The sequence below is a fragment of the Protopterus annectens genome, chromosome 12.part0 (assembly GCF_019279795.1).
Source record: "Protopterus annectens isolate FY-2018-M chromosome 12.part0, PAN1.0, whole genome shotgun sequence".
Classification (NCBI taxonomy): domain Eukaryota; kingdom Metazoa; phylum Chordata; order Ceratodontiformes; family Protopteridae; genus Protopterus; species Protopterus annectens.
Window position 1 is genome coordinate 503,152,953 of NC_056746.1, and position 13,075 is coordinate 503,166,027.

General features: G+C 40.8%; 1 protein-coding gene across 2 annotated transcripts in view; it reads right to left on the reverse strand.

Moving 5' to 3' along the window:
• POLR3E (RNA polymerase III subunit E) overlaps positions 1–13,075 on the reverse strand; it is an 892,447-nt gene that overhangs the window by 843,307 nt on the left and 36,065 nt on the right. The gene's annotated exons all lie outside the window — the stretch shown is intronic.

The window sequence follows — 13,075 nt, forward strand, 5'->3', positions numbered from 1 at the left end:
ATGTACTAATGCATATGTTTAGTGCTTATTAGAAGCTAAAAGGGTTAACACATTTCATTCTATTTTATGTACAGCTTAATTCTGTATGAAATCATAAGATGCTTTTTCAAACTGCAGTATGCTTTCTGAAACTGCAAGATGCTCTCTGACCTAGTATTTGCTAGCACAGCAGAATTCATGTTTATGCCTTTTGGAAATCTACTGAGAAGCAGGTGATTATCTGCTAGGTCAGGAAAATGAATGAATAGAACAATACTGTTTTCTATAATGTTATTGAATATGAACAATCAGCTCTGTTCGTGTTACAAGAACATGCACAGCTGCGGAAAAGAAAAGATGCATCAAACAAAGACTGCTTGAAGAAATGAACTATAATCTGTACTCGTTTTGTTCTCAAATTAGCCATAGTACCTTGGATGGTGACATTGCATAGTGAGAAGTTGTATCTGAAACACACAAGATCCAGGCAGAGTGGCAAACCCAAATGATCCAAGTGCAGTGACCTGAAGTTGTATCTGACCGGTGGTCATCAAGGCCACGTTGTTTTCCTTAGGAAGTTTTTTTTTGTAAACTTGATGTGCCAGCAGAAAATCATGGACAAACAGCTGCTATGAAATAATATTGAAAGAACTTGTGATTTATTACGTCAGCTTGGTAGGCAATGTCTTGTAAGAAAAGTATAAGAATAGCTTCACTTCCTGATTCTAGTTAGACAAACTCTGTATTAGCACGTTTTTGTCTCCTTGCTGCAAGATTAAAGTGCCTTAACCTGAACCTGCTGTGTGTTGATTATTTTGAAGTTGTTTTTCCTTTGACACTTCTCCCTAAGGGGGCCCCCCTATGGCCTCCATACAAGAAGCTTTGATATTACACACCCATATACTAAACTCAAAGGTTCCAATGTGATGTGAAATAGTCATGTTTTCAGTTTGTCTACAATCTGTGAAATATCAAATAGCTTTTTTATAGACCCCACAAACAAGTAGAAGTGGATATACGAGCAGTGCCCGATTACAACTCCTCCTCAATTTTGGTAATCTGTCTGGCACTCTATTCACAAAAAAGGCAAGTAATCAAAATGAACAACTGTCGAGTAGGTCCCTAGGGAAAAAGCATGTTTTAAATACTGGCTGAACAAGACACAAAGAACAAAAGTAAACAGCAAGCCATCCTAGGAAAGCAGAGGTGCAAGTAGGGTAACATGAATGGTCTGTGCTGGGTTTAGTGCTTTATTATATTATGGGGAAAAAAGTGTGCCTTTCTGCAGATGAAACTAAGGTTGACAAAATGGCTAGCTCAGAACACTGACTGGAAAAAGTAGAAGAACCTGACAAAATTAAAAATAATCAGGTGTGTGACAGATGTGATTCAACAGAACACACTAAGTAATGCATCTGGGAAATAAAAAACATGGGAGCAAGCATCCAGCAGGTGGGCTGGAACAACAAAATTGAGAAAGGACATTTTTAGTATTAGTTTTAATAGACAGGAAACTAAGTGCTGGTGACAGAAGTAAAAGTAAATGAATAAAAGTAGTGGTTCTCCATCTCCATCATCCCCCCAGTATTACAAGACGGACTAGAAGAACTCCCCCCCCAATGTTTTAAAATCAGAGAGGAAGGGCACTTAATAGAAGTCGTTCAAAAATGGTGCAGGATTTGACACTGGAAGGCAAACTGAGAAAGACTAAAGGAATCAGAAATTTATACCATTAAGAAAAGGGGGCCAAAACAGAGCAATGATGATTACCTTGATCTTCCACTTTTTGGACTGCTGAATGGGTATCAGTGCAAAGGCGTAAAGCAGACCTGGGGCCAAATGCGGACTACAGCATCTCTCTGTGACTGTCACTGTGGAGGGATGAGGGCAAAGCAACTGCTGCATTTGTTGTTTAGATAGGAAGCAAAGAGGTCACAGCAAGGTTGGCCCCAGTGACTGAGGATCTCTGCCTCTACTGTTTGAGAGGCCACTTGTGAGGTAAATGGATACTCCTGCTCAACCTGTCTGCACATATAATGGATGTCCCAGGAATGTTTATTGCTATCAGAAAGCGGTGGGAAGACATCCCCCACTACCAGACTTGCATGGCCTCCTGCTAGAGAGGATATGAATATGTTCCACACTGTTTGTGGATGTACCATACCACTATAGACCATGCTGTCTGTCTGGATGGAAATTACACCCTTGGGTAGGAAGTCCTCGAAGGCCTGCAACACTAGGAGTATTTGCTCTCATCTTCAAGACACTGATGTGAAAGTTTGGCCTTGAGCAATCTTCTCCTCAAAATGCTCTCCCCAGCAGGGAAGTGGCTGTGGCGACTGTGGCCAAGGGAACAGGTAGGCACAATGGTTTACTAGCGAAAAACAAAAAGACAGCTTGGAAACACCAAAGCAAATTTTCTCTCAGTTTAATGAAGCGCTTTTCGTCTTGCACATATGGCAAGACTTCATCAGAAACTGAACAAACTTCAACACAAACAATATATACACACCCTTTTTGTCACGACACTTCTAATTAAAATCTTGTGCGTCTTAAAGGCACATCCACATTATTGCTACTTAAAACATTTTTTAAAAACAAATATGACTGACAATATTTTAGAATACCTCAACCCTTCCTTCAGAATTTGTACCTGTAATGGTGATAGAAATATATATACACAAACATACTAACAATACTATATCTCAAATTATTGTGTCGACTCTCAAAATATGGTATTACTTAGTTAACTAAGAAGTCAGAAACTTACATATCTGAGTCAAATGAAGTCTGATATCACAAATATGAACGCATTTTATAAAAATGCATACACACATTAACGTTTAAGATTTTTCAACTTCAATATACTGTTTAAAGATATTGTCTCATTCAAACCCGGCTAAAACATTGCCCCCCAGTGCATATTTGCCAATTTAACTCAAGTTGCTCAAGTAAAAGTGTAAGCGCCCCCCCCCCCAACCCGACTATCATCAACAACTGAATCAATTGCTTTGAACAAAACTGAATGTTGTGAATAGGAAATAATGTGTCTAGCCAGTGCATTGTCTCTGTTAAGGCTCTTTATTTTATATAGATGTTCGTATACTCGTTCTTTTAACCTTCTATCCATTTTACCTATGTAAAACGCTGCATAGCATTGACACTGAGCTATATAAACCACAAACTTGGACTGACAAGTGTACTTCAATTTGATTTTAAAAGATCAGTGTAGCTATGGGGTCACCCTGTTGGGCAAGTTATGCCAATTTGGTAATGGCCTCATGGGAACAAGAATTTATCTTTGGTAAACAAGAAGTGAAACAGCACATCCAGTTCTACACACGGTTTTTGGATGATATTTTTTTATCATTTTTGAAGGAAATAAGGAAGCAGCTAGTAAACTAGTAGATTATTTTAACAGCACTACAGATTTCCTTTCCTTTACTTATGTATTTGAAATTACCAGGATTTCATACTTGGATGTGGATCTTAGTAAAGATATTGAAAGGAACGCATATGTAGCGAAAATTTATAGAAAGGCCACATATTCAAACTCTATTACATTTTAGCAGTTGCCATCCATGGCACCAAAAGAAATCAGTGGTGAAGGGTCAACTCGTGAGAGCTGCCCATATGGTCACGATGGACCAGGATTTCATGGATGAATGTAATAATTTGAGGTTAATGTTTGTTAGGAGAGGTTACCCAGTGGACTTTGAGTGTCTACTGGAAGAAGTAAAATATAAGAGAGAACAGGGGTTGTATAAACCCATTTTGTCCATTGGTTTACAAAGTGTTATAATAAGTGACAGAGAATTACAACAAAAAAGTATGGAATTTAAGTTTAATAACACCCTATAGTAGTAATGCAAGGGAAATAATGTCAATTTTGAACAAAAATTGGGAAACAATTAGGAGAGACCCTCACCTTTCTTACAAGGTCAAAAGCAAACCCCGGATTATTTACAAGAGGGGGACTAATTTAAAGGAATTATTACAATATAAAAAAAACACCCCACAGTGGAAGTGTGGCATGTACAAATGCCAGATGTGTAACTACTGTAAATACATGAGTACGGGACAAGTCACTGAAGTTAAAAATATTAGTTTTAAAATCAAATTGAAGTACACTTGTCAGTCCAAGTTTGTGGTTTATGCAGCTCAGTGTCAATGCTGTGCAGCGTTTTACATAGGTAAAACGGATAGAAGGTTAAAAGAACGAGTATAGGAACATCTATATAAAATAAAGACCCTTAACAGAGACAATGCACTGGCTAGACACATTATTTCCTATCCACAACATTCATTTTTGTTCAAAGCAATTGATTCAGTTGTTGATGATAGTCGGGGGGGGGGGGGGGGGGGCGCTTACACTTTTACTTGAGCAACTTGAGTTAAGCTGGCAAATACGCACTGGGGCAATGTTTTATCCGGGTTTGAATGAGGCAATATCTTTAAACAGTATATTGAAGTTGAAAAATCTTAAACGTTAATGTGTGTATGCATTTTTATTAAATGCGTTCATATTTGTGATATCTGACTTCATTTGACTCAGATATGTAAGTTTCTGACTTCTTAGTTAACTACGTAATACCATATTTTGAGAGTCAACACAATAATTTGAGATATAGTATTGTTAGTATGTTTGTTAGTATGTTTGTGTATATATATTTCTATCACCATTACAGGTAAAAATTCTGAAGGAAGGGAAGGGTTGAAGTGTTCTAAAATATTGTCAGTCATATTTGTTTTTAAAAAATGTTTTAAGTAGCAATAATGTGGATGTGCCTTTAAGACACAAGATTTTAATTAGAAGTGTCATGTGACAAAAAGGGTGTGTATATATTGTTTGTGTTGAAGTTTGTTCAGTTTCTGATGAAGTCTTGCCATATGTGCAAGACGAAAAGCACTTCATTAAACAGAGAGAATTAAACAGAGAGAATTTGCTTTGGTGTTTCCAAGCTGTCTTTTTGTTTTTCGCTAGTTTGTCTTATTTTGGTTCCTGTCCAATGAGGAACAATGGTTTGCCCTCTACTACTGACAGAGAAGTGATCCACCAACTTTTGTGTGGTTTTTGCATACTTGAGTGAGCAGATTCTGGTGTGAAGGGGGTGAATTCTCTGACCAATGGACAAACTGTGTCCACTGTAGTGCTTTCATGTGGTATCTTGCTAACTGGATTAATGTAATACTAGAAGCCATCATACCTTACACAGGGACAATCAGTCTTGCCTGTGGGTGGGGATGTTGAATCATTTAGAGAGGCTAGGAGTCTTAATGACTGGACTCTTGCAATGGGGAGTTTTCCAATTTGAACAGTATCGATCTTGCATCACATAAATTCCATTTTCTGCATGAGTGGCAGTTTGCTCTTCATGTGGTTAACTGTTATCCCTAATTGGTCTGTAAGATAAAGGGAATGTCGGTGTTCCAATTATAGATCCCTGGAGACAGCAGTTAGGAGCCAATCATCCAAGTATGGGAAGCCCTGGATCCCCTGCAGTCACAGATGAGCTGCTACCACAGCCATAATCTTGGTGAACACCCAGGGTGCTGTGGCAAGACCGAATGGTAGAGCTCTAAACTGGCAGTGATACACTCCCAGACGGAAATGGAGGGAACTCCTGGAATGTCTTCATATGAGATAATAAGTGCCCTGGATATCGACAGAGCACATCCAATCATCCTTCCTCAACAGAGGCAGTATGGACTGTACCATGACCATTTGGAACTTTGAGAGACATCTTGATTTAGGTGGCGGAGATCCAAAACTGATCTCAGGTCCTTTGACTTCTTTCGAATTAAAAAGAACCTGGTATCCTAACTGGTTTAGGGGACTGGGTGGATAACTCTCTTGCTCAGCAGTTTTTAACAGTTCTGTTGCTGCACATTCCAACTATCTGAAGATTCCAGCTACACCACCCAATATTTTCTCTGGCATTAACAAAAAGGGTATGACATAGCCTCTGGTGATTATCCTTGGCACCCATGAATTAGACTTTATGGATTGCCAGGCCTAAATGGTTTTAATGTTAAGCACCCCCCGACTGCATCCAGAGTGCAGTAGTTGGTCAACCGTTCAGGGATGCTGATAAAGTTTTCTCAGTGACGAAATATTGGTTCTGCGGTCTGCTTCGACCTTGAGTGGCATCCATTTGAATTACCTCCACCTGTACCATAGGAGGTAAATCCCCAGGTGTATCATGGTGAAACCCAGATTTTTTTAACCACATTTTCCTACCTCCCCTTTGATTCCTAGAAAAGGATCTTTGTGGAGTAGAAAAAGTGATTTCTATGGCAGACAGGGTCTTACAGTCTTGTTCACTCCTGATAAACGTTTCCTTTACCTTGGGTCCAAACAGACTGGAACTATTGTAGGGAACATTTATAAAGAATGCCTTGAAGCTTTCCCCAAAACCACATACACATATCGGGACAAAGGGACTCAAAATACCTGTGCCAGCCATTCTACATGCCATCAAGCTGCATCTGACAGCATTCGCATGGCCACATTTGATGTAGACTGTAGGGCAGACATTTGGGTATCCAACATTTTTTGCATGTCTGATGGTAAAGTTACCCAAAGGGACTTAGAAACCTCCTTGAACACGTTCCTTTGGAAATGTGTCAGATGGGCTAGGTAGATCAGCACTTGAAGTGTGAAGGTCACTAAAGCACAAGTCCATCTATCCAGTCTGTCCAATACACTGGATTTTCTGTTATAGGAATGGACAGAAGAACTTTCCTCAAAGTTCCTTCTTTGTGGCTGCTGCTGCTACCACCATGTCATCTACTTGAGGGCCTTGGAGCAAGATTGTCATTTTTTTTTTTTATGAATGGGCTCCGCACACATCAGGCTCCTTCCAAGCTTTCATAGCAACAAGGTCTACTAAAGCACCAGGAGGTGGGACCGTCCAGGACACCGATGGGCCAGACTCAAAAGCTTCAAGGAACATGGACTCATCAGATGAAGGCACTTCAGTCAACCATCCCACCCTCTGCTTCATCAATTTAAGTATGTGCCCAAAGGTGATGCCCTGGGGGGGGGGGGGTCCTGGGGATCCTTCTCCATCTGAATCCATGTCTTCAGAGACAGACCCAGGACAGGAGTCTGTGTTTCCATTTGCATGTCTTTTGCGAAACATGACACAGGGGCTCTGACAGACTTGTTGGAATTGGACAGAGAGCTTGAACGAATAGCTGCCTTGAAGCTAATTGGGTCAGTCTGTCCCTGTCAACTCAAAGAAGAAGAATGAGGCACTGAATCCAACCGGAGTCGGGATGGATCCAAATCAGCCACACACTTGTCTCCTTATCAGCCATGGCCCTCTCCACAGCTTCAAATACAGAGTCAGCCTTTGCAGAAGAGTAGAAACTACCTCTTTCAGCTGACTCAGGAAGTTTCCCCCATCTCCATAGAGGCTGGTTCTGAGGAGGACTGACGAGCTAAGCTGTCTAGTGCTGAAGCACCAAGGGGAAGAAATGGTGCAAAAAACATTAGCGTTAAGTCCTACTCTTCTGCTCCGGAACTCTTCTCAACCTGAAAGCATTAGCTTTGAAAGAGTAATAGAAGTCAAAGCAGAAATCTCCAGGGCTATTGGGTCCGATGATTGTGCACTGGGAAGACTTTTTGTCCAGAAGCTGAACACTTTTTGAATCCAGTACACTACTCAAACATCACAGCAAAACATACAAGAAAAACTAACATACCAGTACTTGTACGACTTGAAGATGCTAGAAACGCAACTATTTTCAAGAAAAAAGCTTACAGGCTAATAGAAGCAACAGTACCCAAGTTGGTGATACTATAATTCAAAACACCTGCAGTAATGACTATGTGAAAAATATATACATAACTACATTACTACAAAAATGCTTTAAGGTAGCACACGTACAAGCTATAAAAAGTTTGAACTACCTATATTAACAATCCTAGAAGGAATGGGAGGAGCAGAAAATTTTGAACACAAATTTTGCTTTCACTTAAACGCTCAGAGCTCTTGAAGGATTTACCTGGTTGAACAGGTGGCAAATGAGATCTGAGATAAATCATTTAGGAGGAAATTGTGGTAGGTGAGGAGTCAGACCTCTCAGATCCAATACTCTGGTATAAGGCGCTGAGGTTTGATCCAATAACCCAAAAGCTGAATCCGACAAAAACAGACCATCTGTTCTGAACTATGCATTAAACACAAAGACTACAATATGCTGCAGTGGATCCACTACAGAGTGTGTAATCCCAAACTAAATCTTTCAATTATTCTGCACTGATTTCATTTTTTAGAGTCAAGTATACCCTTTTCTCACCACGTTTTGATTTTTCTTAATTCTGTAAAGCCAGTTAATCTTCAATACAGACTAATGTAACGTGCTGTACCTGAGCCACAATTACTCTTCGCAAAAATACCTGCTTTGTGGTGGGTGGAAAGAAAGTAGTACAAATTATGCCAGTAACATACAAATACTACCTACTGTCACGAATTCCTAATTTTCACTAATGAGCATCAAATAATACACAGCGAGTGAAAGGCCTTAACAGGGCAGTGTAAATTCACACTGCAGTCTCGGGTGATAGCCAAAACCTGCCTCACCCAAATAAGCTTTAATCAGCATCAGAACTATGGGCTCACAGTTTCACCTTCTTCAGAATCCACCCACTCATTTTTTAGCACACATCTTCCAAAAGTAATTAAAACTTGTCCAAGATCAGTTTCCACATACAAGCACTATTTTCCAGGATGGGCTAATGATACTTCTCCAGTACCAACACCCCCCCCCTTTCCATTGCTTCTATGGTAACTTTGCCACCAACAAGATCATTTTATCATGACAAAAAATCACAATTATTGTTTATGACAAAAGTTGAACATTTATGTGGTAGAAAGCTTGAGCAGTAACTCTTCAAAACTTGGAAGCAAACGGCTGAGAAACAACAAGTTTTGCAGATACCCTTGTACACATTAAAATCATCTGTCATAAGCTTTTAAAGTTTAACAAAGTTCTTTACTTGAAAGAAAATTAAGCAGCATACTAATTTAAATAAGCAAGCAAGCAGCTACCAACTTGCACAAATAAAATAAAATACTGTCAGACAAATAGCATACAGAAACATCTTATCTAGACCTGCCTCTACCAGTAGCTAAAGATTTACGAATTATACCTACCCCTGGCTTGAAAGTCCAAACAGTAGCTCTAAATCTTTACAGACCAGAAACTCTAACTTGAACTCTGTCCAGGAATGGACAGCTAGTACAGGGGACACATTTGAGTGAGGCCACTCAATTTTTGGGAATCCTGCTCCCAAGCCCGTGTTTAGAACATTTTACTTGGCCAATTCTTTTGGGTAAGTTCAGCGGTTGCAATAATGAAGCAAGAGAATTTTTTGCCGATAAATTATTGCCATGATGAATGCTTTTACCTACTTTTTGGCAACAGGGCGATTTATTTTGGCAGGAGTTGGCTGAATATGCCACCACCTATAAGTGGGTCAAGATAATTTACTTCTGGTATCTGTCATTCCTACCAAATACCTGCAGTCTTAATACTCAACCCAGCTCTTTTTTTAATTTATCTAGCACTCTTCAGACATGTCACACTCCCTCCTGGCAGGACCAATGACATTTATGTAAGCAAAAGCAGTCTCAAGCTCCTGTTAGACTCTGGTCTCCCAGAATCTGAGAAGCTAATGGTACATTCTTCATCCCAAAACTCATTTAGGTGAATTAAATTCAAACAAAACAAATGGAGTACACAAAATGCTGACCTTTCCATTGCTATGGATAAATCGAGAATACTTGCCAATAACCAGCCAGGCCATTAGTGGCAACACACTTTGCCCAGGTCAGGTAAAGCTTTATAGTTATTGGTGGGTTAAGTATCTACTTTTGTAGAACTACTTAATCTGGACAGATGCTGCCGCTTATGCTTTTTTTTTTTTTTTTTTTTTTTTTTTTTTTTTGGCATCAGGATCACATGAGAGGCCCAAGGACTGGATTCCTAGACCACCCCAGAGATAAACCTTCTTCTACAGTTCCTCCCACATGGTTTGCCTGACTTGTTCTGGTATCCTTTAATGAATCTATCCATTTGGTTGTCCATGCAGTACTTTAACTAGCTGGGTACACCCTGATAGCTTAGCAGTGAACATATCCCAAAATTCCCACAGTGTTGGTCAGCTTTTTGAACCTATGGTGGGAATAAATTCTATAACCATCAACTGAACTGTCAATTTGGGCTTCACCGAGCACCCTCAGACTCCTCTTGTAACTCAGCACCTTATGTCAACTATTACGGTCTCTAAATCATTTAAGAACATTACTGCATTAACATGGTAGAATATGCATTGCCTCCTCTGCCTGGCAACACTGTTTACCCTTTTTCACAACACTGAAAAGCCCCTTATATGCTACTTGCCACTTATCGACAGACCTTTTACCAAACTACATACTTCAGGGATCTCACTGTTCTGTTGCACCAAACCTTTTGTTCTTCCTGCACTTGTACCAAACCAATAAGCTCCCCAGGCATACTCCTGAAATTCACCATATACTCTACAACAGACTCATTGTGGGAACCACATCATTCACCCATCTCACATCACAAATTAAGTCAAGGGGCCATGTGTCACACCCTGTGACCACACTGGCTCAACTGGTGAAAAACATGTAATTTGATGCTGTCAATTTTCATTCTATCCTCAACTGATGGGATCAGATCTGTTGGATCCGACTCAGCTGTTGCTAAAGCTCATGGCAACCAGGAACTCTCAAACTTCTCCCTTACCCATAATGCACCAATCCCAGTTACTCCAGATCTCATGTCCCACTCCAGCGAAAAGACGTGGTCTACTACTACTCTGGAGCTTCGTAGAGATAAGTGACAATTATATTCTTTACATAGTTTATTTCCCTACTGCTGAATATCTTCCTAATCAGAAACCTTACCCTACTTTCCATTTCACTTTACTTTGTAATACCCTTCTATTTTTCTTCCCCCATTTGTACTTGCTTATACTCCTGACCCTATTGTTAGTATTTCTTCCTCTGCCTTGGTAGTTCATTACCAATGTTGGCATTTTTCCCTTTTTTCCTTCTCTCTTCTGTTTAGACAGTTTTCAAAAACATTTAAAAACATGTCGGAAAAGCCAGCAGAGTTTAAAAAAATGTGCAAAGTGTGAGGAAAAATTGCATTTCTCAGTTGCCCACACTTTATGCGTTTACTGTTTGGGCCCTTTTCACTTGCAAGAAGGCTACTCTATATGCCATGGTTTCAATCCACAAGCTTTAGTAGAAAGAAAAAATAAACTGATATTAAAAGGCCTTCTTTCCCTCCTCTTTCAAAGGAGCTACTTCTGAAGGTAGTTCTTCAAAGGTTAAGTAAAAAAAATACTCTTTTCTGAGGCTTTCCTCTTCTACCTCAGATTCTTCGAGAAAAAAGATCAACAAAAGATCGGTCTCAACCCTGGACCATAAGAAATCAAATTTTGCAGATCCCAAAAGCCTCAAAATCATCTGATCTGACAGTTTCAAATCCAACTGTTCATAAACACGATCAGATAAGTTCCAAGTTACTGGATCCTATGCTATCGGATCCGATATCACCCAAACTGGCATTTAAACCCTTACCTAGAGTAAGGTACTCCACCCTCCCTGGACTCCATCACAGATGGAGTACCTTTATCTTTGTTTGGAGTGCCCCAGATCTCTACCTTCCTTTTCTGCTCATTCTTCCAGAGGCCCAACCAAAGAAGACATGAAGACTGGTGAGGAAGATCCTCTTAGTGCTGAGACAGATTGGAGCTCCCCTGGTTCCTAATCCTCCAAGTCAGGAGATCTGAGTATCTTCAACTCCCCCTTTACAGGTTCCTCCAACTACCACTTCAGCGTCAGAGTCACCAGCTCAGAGTCATCCAGATCCATCCATTTCAGATTCGAGGATATTCTTATCCTCGGATCAGAAGTCATCCAGGAGAGCTCTGGTTCCTCCAGATCTGGACAGCTCCAGGAGCCGTAGTCTGCCTGTCAGACTACAGGTGTTACATTCGACGCCAAGATTTTCTGAGCCATCTCTGCACCTCAGAGTCTCGGCAGTGGACAGTTCAGCTCCAGCTTCCACCTTGGAGTTGTAGGGGACTACGGATCCAGAAGCTTGTCGTCTTGGTTCCGATGTCCTTCTCCAGGCCACTCAGCCTTTTGAGGCTGCAGAGAGGGTCTTTTCTGCTCAGACAGTTGTGATGAAACCTTCCCCCTCTGATCTGAAGTTGTCCACCATAATGGCCCAGCACTCAGAATCTCACCACCCTGCTCCACTGGGACAGCCAATACAAATGCCCCAGGCCCCCATTCAGGGAATTGTAATTTCCTCCTCAGATACCTCTCCAGAGTAACCCACTGAGAAGGTCCACAGAAAGAGGACATGTAAGAGGAAGCACATTGATTCCCCAGAGGAATCCATCACCGAGGATATGGATTTTGATGAGGGGAAAGAGTCCCCACAGTTACCTGCTGAATGTGTCTCGTTTGCAGACATCCTGGAAATTCTTAAACAGAGAGGTAACTAGATCCCCAGTAACCTGACATCTAAGGAATCTGTTCTCCTGGAGGCTTTTTGGTGCTGGACTCTCTACCGCCTGGATGACTCCGCCCATCGACAAGCTCATTTACAATCTCACTGCGGGCATGGAAGGATCCAAATACTACAGAACCCATTCCTCGGAGACCCAACAGGATAATGGCACTACTCATGGACAGGCAGCTCTGCAGTAAGGGAGTTTCTGTTGATGCCATGGCGGCAGCCAACAACAAGGAACTAGCTGAAGAAAGCTCCAATGTCCATCCCCCAAACAGGGAGCTGCAGGTGATGGACAGGTTTGGGAAGCATGTGTATGTCTCATCCACTTTTGCCCTGAGGTCTCTCAACTACTTGGCACATTTTACCAGATTACAGAGGAACTGGATTAAAGAGTTAACAAATACCCTTTTCGGGTGCTGTTTCTGAGGAAGTTCAAGCGTCTAACTTCCCAGCGGGCTACCCTTTACTCCATATCCAATTCTTCCATGAGGTTAATCTCAAACGTGGCACAGTGAACCTCAAGAGT